The sequence below is a fragment of the Oryza brachyantha genome, chromosome 3, assembly GCF_000231095.2.
Source record: "Oryza brachyantha chromosome 3, ObraRS2, whole genome shotgun sequence".
In the NCBI taxonomy this organism is placed as follows: Eukaryota; Viridiplantae; Streptophyta; class Magnoliopsida; order Poales; family Poaceae; genus Oryza; species Oryza brachyantha.
In genome coordinates, this window is record NC_023165.2 from 9,582,741 (window position 1) to 9,603,672 (window position 20,932).

At 47.7% G+C, this 20,932-nt stretch overlaps 6 non-coding genes across 6 annotated transcripts; all 6 read right to left on the reverse strand.

Annotated features, from left to right (window-relative positions):
- Window positions 1-2,601: 2,601 nt before the first annotated feature.
- LOC121054057 lies at window positions 2,602-2,690 on the reverse strand. Its single transcript, XR_005811524.1, has one exon. It is a non-coding gene; the product is annotated as a small nucleolar RNA snoR109 (small nucleolar RNA).
- A 195-nt stretch (window positions 2,691-2,885) lies between these two features.
- Window positions 2,886-2,974, reverse strand: LOC121054056. Its single transcript, XR_005811523.1, has one exon. It is a non-coding gene; the product is annotated as a small nucleolar RNA snoR109 (small nucleolar RNA).
- A 186-nt stretch (window positions 2,975-3,160) lies between these two features.
- Window positions 3,161-3,248, reverse strand: LOC121054068. The gene has a single exon (XR_005811533.1). It is a non-coding gene; the product is annotated as a small nucleolar RNA snoR118 (small nucleolar RNA).
- Window positions 3,249-3,297: 49 nt separating this feature from the next.
- On the reverse strand, window positions 3,298-3,375 carry LOC121054037. Its single transcript, XR_005811504.1, has one exon. It is a non-coding gene; the product is annotated as a small nucleolar RNA R66 (small nucleolar RNA).
- A 288-nt stretch (window positions 3,376-3,663) lies between these two features.
- On the reverse strand, window positions 3,664-3,750 carry LOC121054067. The gene has a single exon (XR_005811532.1). It is a non-coding gene; the product is annotated as a small nucleolar RNA snoR118 (small nucleolar RNA).
- Window positions 3,751-3,801: 51 nt separating this feature from the next.
- On the reverse strand, window positions 3,802-3,879 carry LOC121054036. The gene has a single exon (XR_005811503.1). It is a non-coding gene; the product is annotated as a small nucleolar RNA R66 (small nucleolar RNA).
- Between the last annotated feature and the right edge of the window lie 17,053 nt (window positions 3,880-20,932).

Genomic DNA, 20,932 nt, shown 5'->3' on the forward strand with positions numbered 1-20,932 from the left:
TCAACGTGCATTTTAATTAGCTTGGAACTATCCATTTGATAGATAGAAATATCTCATATACACACCGTAAGAAAGCATGCTGCAATTCCGTTTGTTAGAAGCATCTCATATGCACGCCATTGGAATTCTTTTTACGCCATTGGAATTATTTCTCTACTGTAATTTGGCTTGTCCCGCGTACTCTTCTTTTGTTCTAAACACACGGCCCACGTATTTTTGTCCCTAGTTGAACTAACAATAAAGTATTGTATTACCTGTTCCGTAAGTCACTTTGCATTAGTTAAAGCAAAATCTCTTTAAATTTGACTAATTTAATTAAGGGTTAATTCGTTCTATGCCACTGCAAATATAGTTATTCAGAAAAATGTCATTACAATTCGTATATTTGGATGGGTGCCAACACTATTTTTCTAATTAGATCCATGCCACTGCTATGACTTTTTCCATCCATCTGTCTTCTTCCTTCCGTTTTTCTCCCTCTCCTTATTCTCTGTCGGACTCATAACCACCTCAGCAACCGTGAAGATGACAACGAAGTCGGCGACCGGCAAAATGGGCAGCGTTGTAGCAACATCGGAAACCGATCTTAATGGATGGCAGCCGCGGTGGACCGCGCCATCAACCTCGAGCCGACCACCGCTGCCACCACCACTTCCATCGCTAGTGTGGAGGAGGGGGAAGACGAGGTCATCGTCGTCATCAATTTCCCGGTGCGGCGACATGAAGGGAGGAGATGACAGCGATGAGGAAGATGACGGAGTGGATGAAAAAGGTCACAGCAGTGGCATGGATCTAATTTAAGAAAATAGTGGTGACACTTATCCAAATACACAAATTGTAATAACATTTTTGTAAATAGACATTTGTAGTGGCATGGATAATTAACCATTTCATTAAATCTCTTTAAATTTGACTAGATCTACAATACCAAAATGTTTTATTAAATCTACCATTAAACATACTTTTTATATGTTGCTATACTTTTATAAATTTAGTCAAACTTGGAAACTTTTAAATTAGAACAAACACAAGGTGACCTATAATACAAAGTAGGAGTATTTAATCCCATATAAATCCATCCCAATAACTAAAACATTAATCCGACATTGGCAACTCATTTCTCGTTGCAATGTTGAATTAATATTAGTATGTACTAGGATATACGCTTCCTCCTTATTAAAATTACTTCATATTTTTTAGATAGGAGTAGCGCTAAACAAAGGACATGTTGGCTTCGTGGACACTCGATTCCAGGCTTCAAGCTTTGCGCATATGGCTAGCACACATCTTTTCGCTTATGTTTTATCAGTCAAATTTTAAATTTTAAAATTTAAATTTAGAGTTGATTTTAGAGTTTTTCATCCTACTATATACTCCATCGTTCCAAAATATAAGCATGCAAAACATTTGAATCTTGTCCTAAAATATAATTATTTCTAACACTATTCATATTCATACTTGTTCCTCTTATTGAATATTCTTCAGATTTTTTGCACCTATTTTTTCTCAACCTTAATAATAAATATAGAAATACTTATATTTTCAGACAAAAGGCATAGATTACTGAGAATACACATAAAAAATATATTCATAAATTATTAGTTAGTTGTTAGTAAACAATCTCTTATGCTTATTAGCACATTCAAACCCAAAAGTCTTAACTATTGATCTCAACCCATGAGACCAGCAGAAAACCGGGCATCCCCAACAAGCAATCTCAATTGATAAGACCATACTAAAGCAGGGTGATCTCAGCTGAGCCGAAGAAAAAATTCATATGACCATTACATCTCACACAAATTAAATTAAATTGTAGTTTCCTATCTGAGGGCGCTCGAAACATTGAAGCTTCACAAAGCTCAGCAAAGCCTCGCAAGATCATAGTCCATACTCCATAGTCCTCACAGCCACATCAGCTGCAACGAGAGATGGCCACTAGCCACCCATGGAATGTTGAACAAAAAGGAGCAAACCACTGAGGCATGGTCACTAGCCGAATATGCTTGTTACAGTTAGATCATCTCTGCATTACTGCTTACTAACATATAAACCTCACAGCAATGAACTGTCAATTGGACATTCATGTGCTTTAATCTAAATACAGTGTAGCTTGTAGACATCCAAAGCGCTCCATGGTTTAGTCCAAATAACTTTTGTAGTTGACTGAGTTATTAAAACCAATTTTATGGACAACGTTACAAAGAAAAACGTGATTCAGGTTTATTGTTATTCGACAACCTGTTTGTATCGGATTAATTACTCATTTGTTAATGCCAGGTTCATGAACAAAGAAACATATGTAGAACATCAATGACGCAGCCTGCGACGATAACCTCAGGCTGCCCGGATGACGAACCGTCCGCCACCACCTTTCTCGCAGGATTTGAAACGACAGAAACGGAGTTAAGAGCATCCCCAACAAATCATCAAAAAGAGGAGAGACGGCGGCAGGAACTTGGGTGTACTAAGAATGGCGGACACATGAACGATTCCCCTCCACTACCCCTCTCAGTAGAAAAAAGGACAAATTGACGAAAACAAGGTTGTGACTTTGTGACAGTTCAATAAAACAGAGTGAACAGGGTGATGAGAGATTGAGTGGAATATGGGAAGTTCGGTAAGCGGAATGCCCATGGAGTAAATTGGCAACCCGACCAGTTTTACTTCCCTTGTTGATTTGGCTACAGCCTATTTTGGCAATCAAGACGAGGGCAAATGTACAACCCTAATCTTGGTACAATGCAGCCATTTGGTTCAAGAGGGTGTACTAAGGATGGCGGACACATGAACCATTCCCCTCCACTACCCCTCCCTCTCAGTAGAAAATGTGACTTTTGTGACAAGTTCAACAAAACAGAGTGAACAGGGTGGAGATAGATTGAGTGGAATATGGGAAGTTCGGTAAGCGGAATGCCCATGGAGTCAATTGGCAACCCGACCAGTTTTACTTCCCATGTTGATTTGGCTACAGCCTATTTTGGCAATCAAGACGAGGGCAAGGGTACAACCCTAATCTTGGTACAATGCAGCCATTTGGTTTGGTGAGTTGTATTTCATTATAAGAAAAACATGTTCAAATCAAATTTTCAATACAAGAAAAAATAAAAATATTAAACGATGCTGATATTGGATAAAGGCTGTGCTGATATTGCATAGTAAAGTGTCAGGCAATGCTTTCTAGGCAACGCATCTCCATCAAAAACGCAGCGATTTTCACTGCTCGGAGCCCAGTGCATTTCATCATTCATCATAGCATAACAAAAACACAGAGACATAAACAGGAAACAAATAGGTTTGGCCCTCAGGGATCTTGCTTGTGATTTTTCATCAGGGAAGAAAATTCTCAGGTCTCAAAGATTGCATGCCATCACGGGGCAGCCATACCAAATAAACCCAGTAAAATGCGGGGTAATCTTGGAGGATGTAATTCGCTGCGCCTCACAGATGAAAGTAAGCGAAGCGACTCAATATCTCCGGAATCTAGCCCCTACGGAAAATTCGAGCCCCGGAGAGAAAGTTCTGAGGGATCGACTCATCAAGGGGCTGGAGCCTCTTACAACTTTCCGTAACCACGTGACAAGAGCAGATCAAAAGGCAAACACAAATTTTTCAATACAGGAAAGAATAAAAATTATTAAACGATGCTGATATTGCATAGTGAAAGTATCAGACAATGCTTTCTAGGCAACGCATTTCCATCAAAACGCAGCGATTTTCACTGCTCGGAGCCCAGTGCATTTCATCATTCCATCATACCATAACAAAAACACAGAGACGTCTAACATGAAAGAAATAGCTTTAGCCCTCAGGGATCTTGCTTGTGATTTTTCATCAAGGAAGAAAATTCTCAGGTCTCAAAGATTCCATGCCATCACGGGGCAGCCATACCAAATAAACCCAGTAAAACAATACAAACATCGCGGGATAATCTTGTAGAACTTTACAAAAAATCGCGGGGGTAATCTTGTCGAGGGCGGCCGGCAGCAGCGTTGAGGGGTCTGCGTGAGGTGAGGAGGGCGGCGGCGTCGTGAGGAGGAAGGAGGCAGGCAGGCAGGAGGGGAGGGTGGGTGGGGGCAGAAATAGGGTTTGAGATACTTGGGCTTATATAGGATGCTTCTGGCGGGCTAATTGGGCCTTAAAACTGAAAATTGATGATGGGCTATTTGGCATATTGGGTCCCATTGGGGATTGCCGCAGGGATGAAGTCTGCTCCGCCCCCGTTGGGGCGCATCCCAGCCCCGACCGGGAATTTTGCCACCCCGACACGACTATGAAATCAACGATCGAATCCTACCAGTGGCGGCGGTGTGGTGGCCGGCGGAGGGTGTAGGAGTGCTCCCGTGGCAGGGATGAAATCTGTTGAGATTGAACCAACCTATTTATAATCATGTTTGGTTTAGAGATGGGTTGGACTATAAAGAGAAATATTACTCTCAGATGCGGATCCAACTCATCCAAGCGACGCGTTGGATGAGCATGTGCTACCGGTGATATAATCTTTTTTCGGGATACATAAAAGATTTACGCGTCTATATTTAATGGTGAATTGTCTGTTCCATTTATTAATGTTAAAATATATTTTATTTATTAAATTTATTTTAAATATATTACTTGTATAAATATATATATATTATTTTAGTTTATTCACATATTAATCCTAATACCTCGTAATTTTATTCGAGAGATGAAAGGTAACCTCACCAACTAATCGTAGAAAGGTAACCACATCTACGCATCTAGCCATCTCACATCCATCTCTCAAATCAAACATGCGATGTGTTCACTTCATCCCATCTCACCTTACAACCAAACAGAAAACAATGTCTAACTCATCCATCTAACTAAACAGAAAAATAAGACCAATCCATCTCACAATTCAGGGATGGATCTGACACATCTCACTTCGATCACGAATCGAACATATCATAAGAGATATATGGCGGCTAGGGTTTTCGTGGTTGTCAGTGATGGGTCTGGTTATATTTTTGACTGATTTTGGGATGGCGATGGACTAGTAAAATCTTGTCAGGAGCCCACGTTTACGTTTATATACATGTAATATATGGGAAGTGATTTTTCGTTTTTATGAAAAAAATTAAACAGTATATTTATAAATAAAATTTTTATATATGTAATCCTAGTGATCTAAAGATCTAAAGGTAAAAGGTTAAGACCGAAAAAATAAGCAGAAGCTAAGTATCCTGCCCCTAAACAACTTGTATTCTGCTTGTCAATTGCTGGGTTGCTGCCTTGCAGAAGTGCGCACATATTCGGTTCGTCTCCATCTGGAGTCTGACGGGGGCCGTCTCCTAGCAAAGGGCGGGTCCGGTGTACGTGGTCCGCAAACCGCACGATAGCATAGGGCGCATAGCGAGGTAGCGAGAAGTGATCCCGGTGCCACGTTTCGTCGTTCTCGTCCAGGCAATATATGCGCGGCGCGGAGCGCGAGCCCGCGAGAGCTGTGTTGTGGCCATGTTGCAGGGGGTAGGCCGGCTACGTGTGGCCAGCCAACGATGCCCCTCAGAGCATGCACTATGTTAGCTCGCCACGTAGGAGCTAGTTCGTCCCATCGGCGTGCACCGTGTCTCTGTAGGGGGTGCACGCTCTCTCACAGAGATCCGGTGGCTTCAGCCCAAAGTGAGAGAGAGGAGAGAGAAACCGGGGAAGGAAGAGAGAGGGACCGACGCCGGCGACGACACCCCCGCCCTGACGCTGGCGAGCTCCGCCTGGATGCGCCAGCGACGACGCCCCCGCCCCGACGCTGGCGAGCTCCACCTGTCGCCTGGATCTGCCGCCGCCCTGGATGCGCTGCCACGGGGACGTGGCTAGCGACCGGATCCGCCGCCCCTGCCCCGATGCCACCTGGATCCGCCACCACCCGACGACTCACCGCCGCCCGACGCGCCGCCGCTCCCCAAATCCACCGCGTCGCCGCGAGGACGCGGCCGCCGCGCCGCCGGAGTCCGCCGCCTGCCTGCTCGCCGCGCCACCAAGCTGCTCTATCGGCCGCCGCCGTCGGGAGAGGGGAGGGAGGGGAGAGCTAGGAGGAAGAGAGAGAGACGGGAGAAAGAAGAGGGAGGTGAGAGAGAGGGGTAAGAAAAAATAAAAAATAAAAGATAAGACCCACTCGAAGCTCTATGCACTGTGGGGTGTGTAGCTGTCACGCCCAGAAATTCCTCACACGAATTTCTGAACTTAATTGTGTATTAAATCCCTGTCCAGGACCAGCCAGGGTACACAAAAAGACAATGTTGATTACATAACCATCGTTCTTAGAAACAACTGAAAATTACACTTATTCTAGCGGAAATGCAGCGGAAAGAAAAACAAAGGGGTAGACTAGCTCCAGCGGGTACGGCTCCAGTCCACAGGCAACACTTCGACGGCGGAACAGCTCACTCCTGAGAGGCACCTCCATCGGACTCTGCTTCTAGCTCTGGGTTGGGAAAGTTAAGCAAGGCTGAGTACAAACCACCGTACTCAACAAGTAACACGGACAAGGGGAAAACAAATGATGCATAGGGATTAACAAGGACAGGCTAGGGTTAGTTGCGATAAAGCAGCAATTTAAATAAATAACAGAGCTTAAAGAATAAAGGTAATTAAATACAGTGAAGCATAAATAGGTAAACAGTTGTAAAATTCCACAACACTGTCCAACGTTACACCACGTTGCGACAGGCCCAACCACTACTCAACGTTACACCACGTTGCAGTAGTCCCAAGTGATACCAGATTTTACTCAAGTTATTAGGGTTCACTAATCACAGTGAAGCTGGGAGTTCGCCCGTAACCGTGGGCACGGCTATTCGAATAGTTTATACTCTGATCAGAGGTGTACTACTGTACCCACAAGACACGACTCCACTACACTTGAACGTGCGCCGACATACCACCACGGCATACCGGAAAGGAGACCGTGATAGGACCCGTTACACAACCCTCCCTATTTAATCGTACCACACTTCAGGTTTCACCCCCTCCTTTACACCAAGTCGGGCGGTCCCCTCTTGTGCCTCAGTAGATCCGGAAGCAGGAGAAGCTTTCGTTACACCACGATTGCCCGTCCATACTCCATCACGCCTACCCTTGCCTGGGTACGTCAAATAGTTCGAAGTCATGCTTCAAATCCCACCTTACCCATTTCGGCATGTGGTTAGCACTTATTTACTTCCAGGGTTTCCCGTGAACCGGTCCTTAATTACCATGGGTGCGACTCTCGAAACCATGCACCCACAGCCCACCATTATCAATATTTTAGTTGACATTAACCCGAACCGGGTAGTGAATCATTATCTCGGCTATCCAGAATTAAGCATAATTATATGTGATCCCATGAGCTATTTGTTCTAAGCATGGCTAAGCATTAACCTAGGCCTGACTCTAATCAAGTTACCCCTGGTCCAGCAACGAACAAAGTTGGATAAACAACGGCATAATAACAAGGTTTACCCGAAAATAGCATAAAGTAAGTATTTTAATTAAAACAATGCATATTTGAAATAATAAAGCGGGGAATTTGCAATAATGGGTTCAATATGTTCAAGGATGAGTGTCACTTGCCTTACTCTGGCCCTTGGGGAACTTCGGCGACGATCTCGAAGTAAACCGGCTCTTCGGCGGGGTCCGAATCTAAGCGACAAAGCACAAAAATAAATAAAACAGGCACAAACTCTACTGAAACAGCAAAAGAAACTATTTTTAATGGATTCTTGATAATTTTATGAATTTAATGAAATTTGAATGGACCTAAACGGAGACTAGATGAATTACTTATGAATTTTAGAAGTTTTCTGGGTTTTTAACTAAACAGAAAAGTCCTAAATCAATTATTGCGCAATTAATGGGGCTGCTGACGTCAGCGAGGAGAGAGGGTACTGACGGCTGACAGGTGGGGACCACCTGTCGGTGAGAGAGAGAGGGAATGGGCGGCTGACACGCGGGCCCGGGGAGCGACTGACGAGTGGGACCCACTCGTCAGCGAGAGGGAACAGAGAGAGCGCGGCTCGGCGGACGGCGGCGACCGGCGGGAGCGGCGGCAGCGCGGCACGCGCGGGCGCAAGAGACGGCGGCCAGGCGTCGGCGACGCGGAGGCGACGACGACCACGGTGGCCGACGGGAGCGGCGGGCTTCGGCCTCGTCCGGCGACGGCACGCGACTCGGCGGCGGTGGCCGGAAAGGGGGAAGAAAGAGGGGAGGTGGGTGCGGAGGCTCACCGGCGGCGGCGAGGGCGCGGACGGGTCGGCGAGACCGAGGCGAAGGTGGCGACGCGGGCGGGTGCGGGAGATCGGTGGTGGCGGTGGAGATCGATCGGCGGCAGCGACGGGCGAGACGCGGCGGCGGCCGGGCGACGAGGGAACGCGCGGCGCCGAGGAGGCTCCCTGGTGACGGCGAGGGTGGCAACAAGCCGGCGACAGAGGGACGGAGGTGGTGACGCGGCTAGGCGGCGACGACCGGTGACTGGTGGCGAGATTGCGCGGCGGCGGCGAACGGCGGCAGCGCGGCGGCGACTTGAGCGACGATGGTAAGCGAGCGACGGCGCGCGGCGACTCGGGATTTATAGGGTGGCGGCGACCGGCTAGGGCGGGCGGAGGTTGGAGACCGAGTCGGCGACGACGCGGTCCCGGCGGCGGCAGTTGCGGCAGCGGCGGTTGCGGCGCGGCGGCGGACGGAGTCGGACTCGGCGCGGGCGCGGGCGCGGCGCGGCGAACGGTCACTGACAGGTGGGCCCCACCTGTCAGTGGCGCGGGAGAGAGGAGGAGGCGGCGCGGACTTCGCGGTGCGGCGAGCGGGCGAGCTGGCGACGGGCCGAGGCCGCGGCCCAGGCGGGGGCGCGCGCGGCGGGCGGAGGGAGGCCGGCTCGGCTGGGCCGGCCGAGCGGGAAGACGGGCCGGCTCGGCTGGGCCGGCCCGGGAAGGAAAAGAAAAAGAAAAAGAAAAAGGAAAAAGAGAGAGGGAGGAAAATTGGACTTCGGCCCAATTTGAGAAGGAAGGGAAAAAGAAAGGAAAAGGAGAGAAAAAGGAAAACCCCACTTTTGCCGAGTTTTAAATTAATTTGTTTGGCCGAATTTTATACTTCTGTAATTTGAATTTAAATCCTGTTAGTCGATTTGCGAGCCACGATTTAATTGAGTTAATTCCTTTTAGAGGGATTTTTCCTGAGTTAATTAAGCCAATTGTTATTTACGGATTTCTTTTTACGACTTAGGCTTAGGACGAAACTCCGGGTGTGACAAACCTACCCCCCTTAAACGGAATCTCGTCCCCGAGATTCGGAGGCACTGGCGAAGAGGTGCGGATGGGCGGCCTTGAGCTCATCTTCTCTTTCCCATGTTGCTTCTTCTTCTGAGTGGTGACTCCACTGAACCCTGCAGAATCTGATCACACGGTTTCGAGTCTTCCTTTCACTAGTTTCTAGAATCCGTGCTGGCTTCTCCACATAAGTTAGATCTTCCTGCAGATCGATGTGCTCGGAGTTGGTCTGTTCCTCAGGCACACGGAGACACTTCTTGAGCTGCGACACATGGAACACGTCATGGATTCCGGCCATGTTAGCGGGGAGTTCCAACTGATACGCAACCTCTCCCCTGCGTTCCACTATCCGGTATGGTCCCACGAAACGTGGTGCCAATTTTCCTTTGGTCTGAAACCGGTGCACTCCTCGCAAAGGTGTGACGCGGAGGTACACATAGTCTCCTGCTTCGAAGGCTAAGTCCCTTCGACGATTATCCGCATAACTCTTCTGTCTGGTTTGGGCCGTTTTCAACCTTTCACGGATTATTCTGACCTTTTCTTCCGCTTGGCTTAAAACTTCAGTCCCAAAAACTTGACGTTCTCCTGTTTGATCCCAGAAGAGGGGTGTACGACACTTTCGCCCATACAATGCTTCAAAAGGTGCCATCTGCAGACTGGCTTGATAACTGTTGTTGTATGAGAACTCTGCATACGGTAGATTCTTATCCCAAGTTCCACCAAAGTCGAGAGCGCAAGCTCTGAGCATATCTTCAAGAATCTGATTTACCCTCTCTGTCTGACCATCTGTCTGGGGATGATAAGCTGTACTGAAGTTCAGTCGGGTTCCCAATTCTTCCTGTAGCTTCTGCCAAAACTTTGAAGTAAACTGACTCCCACGGTCAGAAACGATCTTCTTCGGTACTCCATGTAAACACATGATCCTAGCCAAGTAAATCTCGGCTAATCTTTTCCCTGAGTAGGTAGTGTGAACCGGTATGAAATGAGCGACCTTTGTCAATCGATCAACAATTACCCAAATCGAGTCATGACCAGCGGCAGTTCTTGGTAAACCAGTGATGAAATCCATCCCGATTTCTTCCCATTTCCATTCTGGAATTTGGAGAGGTTGCAATAGTCCTGCTGGCCTTTGGTGTTCTGCTTTGACTCGTTGACAAACATCGCACAAGGCGACGTATTCTGCAATCTCTCTCTTCATACTAACCCACCAAAACTTTTCTTTGAGGTCCTGATACATCTTAGTACTCCCAGGGTGAATAGAGTACTGGGTTTGATGAGCTTCTTGGAGTATCAACTCCTGCAACTCCTTGTTATCTGGTACGCACAACCTGTTTCCCATCCAGATTGTTCCATGTTCATCTTCCGAAAAATCTCGAGCCTTACCAACTCGCATATTTTTCTTTAGTTCGGCTATCTCCGGGTCATTTGCTTGGGATTGGCGTACTTGATCCACCAAAGTGGGCTGCGCTTCTAGGGCTGCCACAAAACCTTCTTCGACTAAACCCAAATTTAGTCGTTCAAACTCCTGCTGCAACTGCTCACAAACTTCTGTTGACATCGCAGCGTTGCAGTAATTCTTCCAGCTCAAGGCATCTGCAACCACATTCGCTTTGCCTGGATGGTAGTGGATACTTAGATCATAATCCTTGATCAATTCCAACCATCTTCGCTGACGGAGATTCAAATCCGGTTGTGTAAAGATATACTTCAAACTCTTATGATCCGTATACACTTCACACTTGTTACCGATCAAGTAGTGTCGCCAAATCTTTAGGGCATGCACTACAGCTGCTAATTCCATGTCGTGAGTCGGGTAGTTACCCTCATGTGGTCTCAACTGACGAGAGGCGTAAGCAACCACCTTTCCTTCTTGCATTAGCACACATCCCAGTCCTGATCTGGATGCGTCACAGTAAACCTGGAAGTCCTTCGCTTGATCCGGCAAAACCAACACGGGAGCCGAAACCAACCTTTGCTTGAGCTCTTCAAAACTCCTATCGCACTCTCTTGACCACTTGAACTTCTCTTCCTTTTTCAACAACTGTGTCATTGGCTTGGCTATCTTTGAGAAATTCTCAATGAACCGGCGGTAATAGCTCGCAAGTCCTAAGAAACTCCTGATTTGGGAAACCGTCTTAGGCGGGGTCCACTTGATCACTGACTCCACATTACTGGGGTCTACGGCTACACCTTGGGCATTGATCACATGGCCAAGGAACTTCACTTCATGCAGCCAAAAATCACACTTGCTAAACTTGGCGTACAACTGGTGTTCCCTTAGCTTTTCTAGCACAATCCGCAAATGTTGCTCGTGCTCTTCTTCTGACTTGGAGTAGACAAGAATGTCGTCGATGAAGACAACCACAAACTTATCCAGGTATTCCATGAACACCTTATTCATGAGATTCATGAAGAATGCCGGGGCATTGGTAAGTCCAAACGACATTACCGTACACTCATACAAGCCATAGCGAGTAATGAATGCCGTCTTAGGGATATCTTCTTCCCGAATTCTCAACTGGTGATACCCTGATCTCAAATCGATCTTGGAGAAAACTCTGGCTCTCTTCAACTGATCAAATAGGTCATCAATCCTTGGCAGAGGATACTTATTCTTGATAGTGACATCGTTCAAAGCACGATAGTCCACACACATTCTCTTAGTTTTGTCCTTCTTCTCAACAAAAATAACCGGGGCACCCCAAGGCGAGGTACTCGGTCGGATGTAACCTTTCTGAAGCTGTTCATCCACTTGCTTCTTCACTTCTGCCATCTCATTGGCGGCCATCCTATAGGGTCTCTTATAGATCGGAGCGGTTCCGGGTACCAAGTCGATACGGAACTCGATCTCTCTTTCTGGCGGCATCGTTGTGAGATCATCTGGAAACACCTCCGGGTACTCACAAACCACTGGTATGTCTTCCAACTGCTTTGGGTCTTTGTCTTTTTCCGAGGGTTGTTCTTCGGCTTCCATCTGATTTAAACAAGTCCTGGTTGACACTGACTCCAGCGACTGATAAGTCACCACTTTACCCTCTTCACTGGTCAAGGTGATTGTACGCTTGGCACAATCAATCACTCCTTGATGCTTGGTAAGCCAGTCCATTCCCAAAATGACATCTAGGTCTTTAGATTCGAGGAGGATGAGATTGGCTAGAAAGGGTGTCCCTTGGATTTCTATGGGCACAACAGGGCTATAAAGGTCCGAAAACATACTATGCCCTGGAGTATTAACCCGCATCGGGTCTCTTAACTTTTCCCTTTTTAACCCAAGCATTCCCACAAACTTCCTTGAAATAAAAGAGTGTGTAGCACCAGAATCAAAAAGTACTGTAGCAGGTACGGAGTTGACAGGAAACGTACCCAGTATTACTTCTGGCGCAGCCTGTGCTTCTTCGGCGGTGACGTGATTCACGCGAGCTTGCACAAACCTTTGCCCACTGCGCTTCGGCTTCGGGCACTTGTCAGCAAAGTGACCTGGGTCGCCACAGTTGTAGCACACCCCAGGCTTTGCACCCGCATCCTTCCTGGCTGGAGGAGGTTGAGCTGTCGGTGGAGGAGCATTCTGTTGCCGGGGAGCTGGGGCAGGAAGAGCGCGTTGAGGTGGAGCACACTGGGACGAAGCACTGGAGAAGTTGTTGGGGTTGTAAGGACGATGTTGGCGGACAATGAAGGTTGATTGCCCGTGTTGCTGATTCTGAGGATAGGGACCGGTGTGGAATCGGGGCTTCTGAGGAGGCGGCTGGTTAGACCTGAACTGCGAAGCCTTCCTCTTCTTGTCCATCTGGAGGTGCTGGTCCTCTTGGCGGATGGCCTTGTCCACTAGTTTCTCAAAATCAGCATAGTCGCCCGAAAGCAACTGCTTCTTCAGTTCATCATCCAAACCTCCAAGGAATTTTTCTTGCCTTTCGGCGTCGGTGCGAACATCCTCGGCGGCGTATCGCGCTAGGCGATTGAACTCATGAAGGTACTCTGTCACTGTCTTGGTACCTTGCTGCAAAGCGCGGAACTCACGCTTCTTCTGGGTGACTATCCCGTCGGGAATATGGGCCTTGCGGAAGTTAAGACAGAACTCCGCCCAAGTCACTTCTGTGGTAGCAGTGCGGGTAGCCAGGAAATTATCCCACCAAGCAGAGGCGGGACCCATCAGTTGATGTGCGGCGAAGGAAACCTTCTCTTGGTCAGTGCACTGCAATAAGTTGAGCTTCTTCTCGATAGCATGGAGCCAATCACTTGCCTCCATGGGGTTGGTGGTGCTTGAGAAAGTTGGGGGACGGACGCGGAGGAACTCCGGCAACTTGGACTGCACTGGGGGTGGTCCCTGCTGTTGCTGGTTATTCTGACTTTGATTTAGAAGTTGCTGTAGCAGTTGTTGGTGTTGCTGCTGTTGCTGTTGCATCTGCTGCATCATCCAAGAGAGCATCTGCGTCTGGTTAGCAAGAACCTGGGCAAGCGACGGGTTCTCTGGTGGGGACGGCGGGGGCGGCGGGGGCGGTCCTCCGGTGCTGGACTGGTCGGTGTCGCGGTTGCCGTGGCGGGTGTTCACCATCTGCGGGGCGGGAGGACAGAAAGAGAAAGAAGAAAAAGAAACGACTAAGCAAACAGGGGCTTTATTTAATTAGTGAACTGTAATTGTCTTGCTTAAGAAACACACTTAAAAACCACACAACTCCTGGCGGCACAACCATAACCCCACTACTGCTATGGTTCACCACTAGCCCCAAGCGAAGCAAACCTAACACACCAAAACTAGCACACAACGACTAAAACGAAGCTAAGGGCGGCGTCTAGGGCACGGAAGGAGAGCGACGATCGACGACAGGGGACGGATCTTCTTCCTCGTCTTCAGAGTGGCTTCTTGAGTTGCTAGGGAGACCATCTTCGTCTTCACCAGAAGCGGACTCACTGCTGCTGGAGACCGTGACGACCCTGTTGCGGTTCCTTGTTGCGTTGAACGGGGAGACACCTTCCTCGGGCACTGGGGTCGGAGAGGTTGGCACTATCTGCATCAGGGGTCCTGATCCATCCGGGGCACCGGGGTAGGACTGAACTCTGGGCGGTCCACGGGTTCGCTTCCTTGCCGTCGTGCGACACCTTGCACCTCCGGGCTCTGGGAGTCCTTTGAGCCTGGCATTCTCCTTCTTCAAGCGGTCGACCTCATCTTGCAGACGAGCGATCTGAGTGAGCTTGGCGTCGTTCAGAGCCTTGGACGCTTCGTGGAGGTCGTGATGCATCTGGTCGAGGCCCTGCAGCACCGTGCACATCCTACCGAAGGTAGGGTCTTGCTCACTTCGGGCAGACCGAAACCTACTGACCATGGAATTGGATCCACGACCAGGGTGATACCGATAAGCCGAATGCCGAAACGTCAGGTCATGCCTGGCCCTGAGCGTTGTCATCAGACTGTAGGCAGCTTCCTGGCAGGCATGCTCATGCGAACCTCCAGCTCCTTCTGCTTCCAAGTTAGGGAGGAAACCGGGGATTCCATGTAGCTCCAATCTTACTCGGTGGGGAAACTCGCCTTCAAGAGGATGGATCGTGGTGTACTCCGGCTCATAGGGGTATCCTGCGGTGAACGAGACTCTTGCCAACTCTGCCACGAATCCAGTCATCCCGTTTCCACGGTGGTACAAAGGGTGGTCAGCCATCTAAAGAACACAAGGATTTGGAATCAATAGATGCAAAATTTTATTTCAAGATAAATAAATCATAAAAGAAAGAAAGTAAATAAAGTTTTACCCGTAAATCGATTTACTCACGCTTTTCAACAAAAGGGGTTTTGTCTTTTTAAATCACTCACGCTTTTGAAAAGCACTAACCCATTTTCCAAACACTCCCACTTTCGCAAACTATGCACAAACATGAAAAGCAGAGGGCTCTTAGGGTTTCCATTGGGCTGATCCTACGGTCAAAGGAGGCTCTGATACCAACTTGTCACGCCCAGAAATTCCTCACACGAATTTCTGAACTTAATTGTGTATTAAATCCCTGTCCAGGACCAGCCAGGGTACACAAAAAGACAATGTTGATTACATAACCATCGTTCTTAGAAACAACTGAAAATTACACTTATTCTAGCGGAAATGCAGCGGAAAGAAAAACAAAGGGGTAGACTAGCTCCAGCGGGTACGGCTCCAGTCCACAGGCAACACTTCGACGGCGGAACAGCTCACTCCTGAGAGGCACCTCCATCGGACTCTGCTTCTCGCTCTGGGTTGGGAAAGTTAAGCAAGGCTGAGTACAAACCACCGTACTCAACAAGTAACACGGACAAGGGGAAAACAAATGATGCATAGGGATTAACAAGGACAGGCTAGGGTTAGTTGCGATAAAGCAGCAATTTAAATAAATAACAGAGCTTAAAGAATAAAGGTAATTAAATACAGTGAAGCATAAATAGGTAAACAGTTGTAAAATTCCACAACACTGTCCAACGTTACACCACGTTGCGACAGGCCCAACCACTACTCAACGTTACACCACGTTGCAGTAGTCCCAAGTGATACCAGATTTTACTCAAGTTATTAGGGTTCACTAATCACAGTGAAGCTGGGAGTTCGCCCGTAACCGTGGGCACGGCTATTCGAATAGTTTATACTCTGATCAGAGGTGTACTACTGTACCCACAAGACACGACTCCACTACACTTGAACGTGCGCCGACATACCACCACGGCATACCGGAAAGGAGACCGTGATAGGACCCGTTACACAACCCTCCCTATTTAATCGTACCACACTTCAGGTTTCACCCCCTCCTTTACACCAAGTCGGGCGGTCCCCTCTTGTGCCTCAGTAGATCCGGAAGCAGGAGAAGCTTTCGTTACACCACGATTGCCCGTCCATACTCCATCACGCCTACCATTGCCTGGGTACGTCAAATAGTTCGAAGTCATGCTTCAAATCCCACCTTACCCATTTCGGCATGTGGTTAGCACTTATTTACTTCCAGGGTTTCCCGTGAACCGGTCCTTAATTACCATGGGTGCGACTCTCGAAACCATGCACCCACAGCCCACCATTATCAATATTTTAGTTGACATTAACCCGAACCGGGTAGTGAATCATTATCTCGGCTATCCAGAATTAAGCATAATTATATGTGATCCCATGAGCTATTTGTTCTAAGCATGGCTAAGCATTAACCTAGGCCTGACTCTAATCAAGTTACCCCTGTTCCAGCAACGAACAAAGTTGGATAAACAACGGCATAATAACAAGGTTTACCCGAAAATAGCATAAAGTAAGTATTTTAATTAAAACAATGCATATTTGAAATAATAAAGCGGGGAATTTGCAATAATGGGTTCAATATGTTCAAGGATGAGTGTCACTTGCCTTGCTCTGGCCCTTGGGGAACTTCGGCGACGATCTCGAAGTAAACCGGCTCTTCGGCGGGGTCCGAATCTAAGCGACAAAGCACAAAAATAAATAAAACAGGCACAAACTCTACTGAAACAGCAAAAGAAACTATTTTTAATGGATTCTTGATAATTTTATGAATTTAATGAAATTTGAATGGACCTAAACGGAGACTAGATGAATTACTTATGAATTTTAGAAGTTTTCTGGGTTTTTAACTAAACAGAAAAGTCCTAAATCAATTATTGCGCAATTAATGGGGCTGCTGACGTCAGCGAGGAGAGAGGGTACTGACGGCTGACAGGTGGGGACCACCTGTCGGTGAGAGAGAGAGGGAATGGGCGGCTGACACGCGGGCCCGGGGAGCGACTGACGAGTGGGACCCACTCGTCAGCGAGAGGGAACAGAGAGAGCGCGGCTCGGCGGACGGCGGCGACCGGCGGGAGCGGCGGCAGCGCGGCACGCGCGGGCGCAAGAGACGGCGGCCAGGCGTCGGCGACGCGGAGGCGACGACGACCACGGTGGCCGACGGGAGCGGCGGGCTTCGGCCTCGTCCGGCGACGGCACGCGACTCGGCGGCGGTGGCCGGAAAGGGGGAAGAAAGAGGGGAGGTGGGTGCGGAGGCTCACCGGCGGCGGCGAGGGCGCGGACGGGTCGGCGAGACCGAGGCGAAGGTGGCGACGCGGGCGGGTGCGGGAGATCGGTGGTGGCGGTGGAGATCGATCGGCGGCAGCGACGGGCGAGACGCGGCGGCGGCCGGGCGACGAGGGAACGCGCGGCGCCGAGGAGGCTCCCTGGTGACGGCGAGGGTGGCAACAAGCCGGCGACAGAGGGACGGAGGTGGTGACGCGGCTAGGCGGCGACGACCGGTGACTGGTGGCGAGATTGCGCGGCGGCGGCGAACGGCGGCAGCGCGGCGGCGACTTGAGCGACGATGGTAAGCGAGCGACGGCGCGCGGCGACTCGGGATTTATAGGGTGGCGGCGACCGGCTAGGGCGGGCGGAGGTTGGAGACCGAGTCGGCGACGACGCGGTCCCGGCGGCGGCAGTTGCGGCAGCGGCGGTTGCGGCGCGGCGGCGGACGGAGTCGGACTCGGCGCGGGCGCGGGCGCGGCGCGGCGAACGGTCACTGACAGGTGGGCCCCACCTGTCAGTGGCGCGGGAGAGAGGAGGAGGCGGCGCGGACTTCGCGGTGCGGCGAGCGGGCGAGCTGGCGACGGGCCGAGGCCGCGGCCCAGGCGGGGGCGCGCGCGGCGGGCGGAGGGAGGCCGGCTCGGCTGGGCCGGCCGAGCGGGAAGACGGGCCGGCTCGGCTGGGCCGGCCCGGGAAGGAAAAGAAAAAGAAAAAGAAAAAGGAAAAAGAGAGAGGGAGGAAAATTGGACTTCGGCCCAATTTGAGAAGGAAGGGAAAAAGAAAGGAAAAGGAGAGAAAAAGGAAAACCCCACTTTTGCCGAGTTTTAAATTAATTTGTTTGGCCGAATTTTATACTTCTGTAATTTGAATTTAAATCCTGTTAGTCGATTTGCGAGCCACGATTTAATTGAGTTAATTCCTTTTAGAGGGATTTTTCCTGAGTTAATTAAGCCAATTGTTATTTACGGATTTCTTTTTACGACTTAGGCTTGGGACGAAACTCCGGGTGTGACAGTAGCTCCATCCTACGTGTCTCCTATCTTTTTCCTCGGGGAGTGGCCTGCACAGTGCATGCCCTCAACCTACAGGGCACATGCGCCAGAATTTCCCCCTCTCATCATCTCAAAGACTCGTCGATTGTCATGTTGACATATATATTGTATTCCCCTTTACGGTGAGACGGTGAGAATCTTCTTTTTATTTGTGACCGTCGGTTGCGCGGCATGAGATTCCACCTCCACAAAAAAAATGGAGTCCGGACGAGACGTTTCTTTCTTCCGCACGCTAATAATTACTTCCTTAGTCCCAAAACAAATTAATTTTTAGTTATTAGATACAATATTTAACTCTTTATCTTATTAAAAAATTTACGATTAATAATTTTATTTTTATTAGATGATAAAACATGAATAATATTTTATATGTGACAATTTTTTTTAAAATTTTTAAAAAAATTTTCAAATAAGACGGATAGTCAAATACTCGACAAAAAACCGAAAAGTTGTTTTCTGTGGGACGGAAGGAGTAAGATGCTTGGTTGGATTCACTAATATCTGCTACTAGCAATCTAGCATACACAAAAAAGATGTACTTACCGTTTATAACTGATGATTTTTATTAAGCGTGACGCGAAAATTTCCGTGTTCGGGTATCGGACGAAGTACACGGAGTCTAGCAACCAATTCGCATTTCGCACTCTCCGGCAACGAGAAGGGACATTAACTTTCGGCCAAAAAAAATTTAAAAAAAACATCGTTTGGGGTGGCAGATGCATCCACCGTCACGCGATTCCAGAAGTTGTCCGGGCTTCACGCACATACCGGTGAGAATGGACTTAACATTTTTACTATAAAAATTAATTATGGGATCTAAAATATGGTGGGATAAAGTTTTATAGATTTTTAAAGTAAAATTTTTAATGGTTAAGATACCGTTTGATTCAGCTTAGGATTATTATAATCTAGTTTATTAGTAGTAAGCAGAAACAAATAGACGAATTATTATAACATGTTATTATAATCTAAGGCCTATATTACTATAATCTGATAAGCTCATCCAAATATTAGTATTTTAGATTATTGGATGGTTTTAAACCCACCATCTTTGATACTTTAATAATAACACATAATTGCCAGTTCTTTCTACTTTAGCTTATAATAATTCTTTTTACAGTAATCTGACTCAATAACTCTATATTACAATAATCCCTAGCCGAAAGAAATAGAGTTGTGAAAGGTTCCATTAACACCCCATAGTGAAGGATTAATTAAAATTATCTATGGTTATATAAATTAAAATAGAGTTTTTCACGATAAATACTTCCTCTAATTTGATAATATAAAGATTCATAGATCACTTATTGTATTTGTTGCATCAACGACTTTGTATTTGAATCCTTAACATCTAACCCTCACTTTCACACTGTCGTGTATTTTATGGTCATTGAGTAACATTGATATAATTTTAACCTTACTGTCTACCAAATAAAACGAAATTATTGTCTTTTGGAAAATACTTTTGCCCTAGCTATAATATCCGATTTTGAGGAGAAAATATAATCTTTTTTGTGTGGATAAAGTATGAATTGCCCCTTAAACTGTCGTGGTAACTACCCCTATACTTGAAAATGGATAGTTCTTCACCCTCAACTATTTAGACTAGACAAATATCAGCCTAACCATTGTTTGGGCGGTCTTGGCAGGCCAACTGATATGGCATTCCAGCATGGCAAATAAATATTTAAAAGACAATGAGCCCATATGTAAGTCCTTCATCTCTTCGCTTTTCTTCTACCTTTCCCCCTCCATCCCTATCTGTGCCCCTAAACCAAGGATTAAGCAGGGAGGAGGCGGCAATGGCAGGACAAGGCAGCGGCCCAATACGATGATGTGGCAGAGGAACAACCTCTCCAAGCGACATAGGTGGAGCTCACTCGAGGAGGTAGGGGTGGAGCTCACGTGGAGGATGCCACAACATCGGTAGGACCGTAGGAGAGGCCAGAGTTCATGTGGTTAAGGTCATTTTTACTGCAAGATTTAAACCGTGTGGTTTTTAATAGTGATATATCATCAAAACATATTTGAGTGGATGAATAAAACTAAGTGCTCTCAATGCAAAATTTTACTTCATGGTTTCATGTCTTGCATTTCACTTAAATGTTACATCCAAATAACCAATATGAGTTGATTAAATATGTAGAGATAAAACGAGTTACTCTTAGTGGAGGAGATTTCAATCCAGTTTCATGGTCCAGATAACTTTGTACATCAAGTTTTATCTTCATGAGACTCAACTTTTTTCTATAATCATAAATTCCATGCACATCGTTGTTTTATCCATATCATTTAATAAGATTGAAACCCACATTGAGATTGGCCTAAGGAAGAGTCGAAGCTCACACAAGCGGTGGAAGCGATAGCGACGGCTAGAGAGTCGGAACTACTTGGAGGCTCTGCAAACCATCCCCTTCACTCTATTGACCCAACCTCCAAAACCTTCTCCTCCCAAGCTAGCATGGCATAGCTCACATGGAGGAGGCCGCAGCAGTGGCAGGGAGTTGGAGTTCATGCAGTGGCGGGAGAGCTAGGCACGCACAGAAGCGTGCGAGGGAGCCAAAGCTTGACTATAGGCGGTCGTGGCAATTGGGGAGCTGAGCTCACACATAACTCATAATTCCCTCCTCTTCCA